The sequence below is a fragment of the Arachis ipaensis genome, chromosome B2, assembly GCF_059453495.1.
Source record: "Arachis ipaensis isolate K30076 ecotype BB chromosome B2, ASM5945349v1, whole genome shotgun sequence".
NCBI lineage: Eukaryota > Viridiplantae > Streptophyta > Magnoliopsida > Fabales > Fabaceae > Arachis > Arachis ipaensis.
Window position 1 is genome coordinate 34,893,159 of NC_142437.1, and position 526 is coordinate 34,893,684.

The 526-nt window shown below is 40.5% G+C and overlaps 1 non-coding gene across 1 annotated transcript; it reads right to left on the bottom strand.

The window, feature by feature from the left end:
* On the bottom strand, positions 1-108 carry LOC148573555 (small nucleolar RNA R71). Its single transcript, XR_015905978.1, has one exon. It is a non-coding gene; the product is annotated as a small nucleolar RNA R71 (small nucleolar RNA).
* Between the last annotated feature and the right edge of the window lie 418 nt (positions 109-526).

Consider the following 526-nt stretch of genomic DNA (forward strand, 5'->3'; position numbering starts at 1 on the left):
AAGCTTAGAGTGGATGTTCAAACCTTCAAACAGAAAGAAGGTGAATCCCTCTATGAAGCTTGGGAAAGATACAAGCAGCTGACCAAAAAGTGTCCTTCTGACATGCTTTCAGAATGGACCATCCTGGATATCTTCTATGATGGTTTATCTGAGCTATCAAAGATGTCATTGGATACTTCTGCAGGTGGATCCATTCACCTAAAGAAAATACCTGCAGAAGCTCAAGAACTCATTGACATGGTTGCTAATAACCAGTTCATGTACACTTCTGAGCGGAATCCTGTGAGTAATGGGACGCCTATAAAGAAGGGAGTTCTTGAAATTGATACTCTGAATGCCATATTGGCTCAGAACAAAATATTGACTCAGCAAGTCAATATGATTTCCCAAAGTCTGAATGGAATGCAAGCTGCATCCAACAGTACTCAAGAGGCATCTTCTGAAGAAGAAGCTTATGATCTTGAAAACCCTGCAATAGCAGAGGTGAATTACTTAGGTGAACCTTATGGAAACACCTATAACCCAT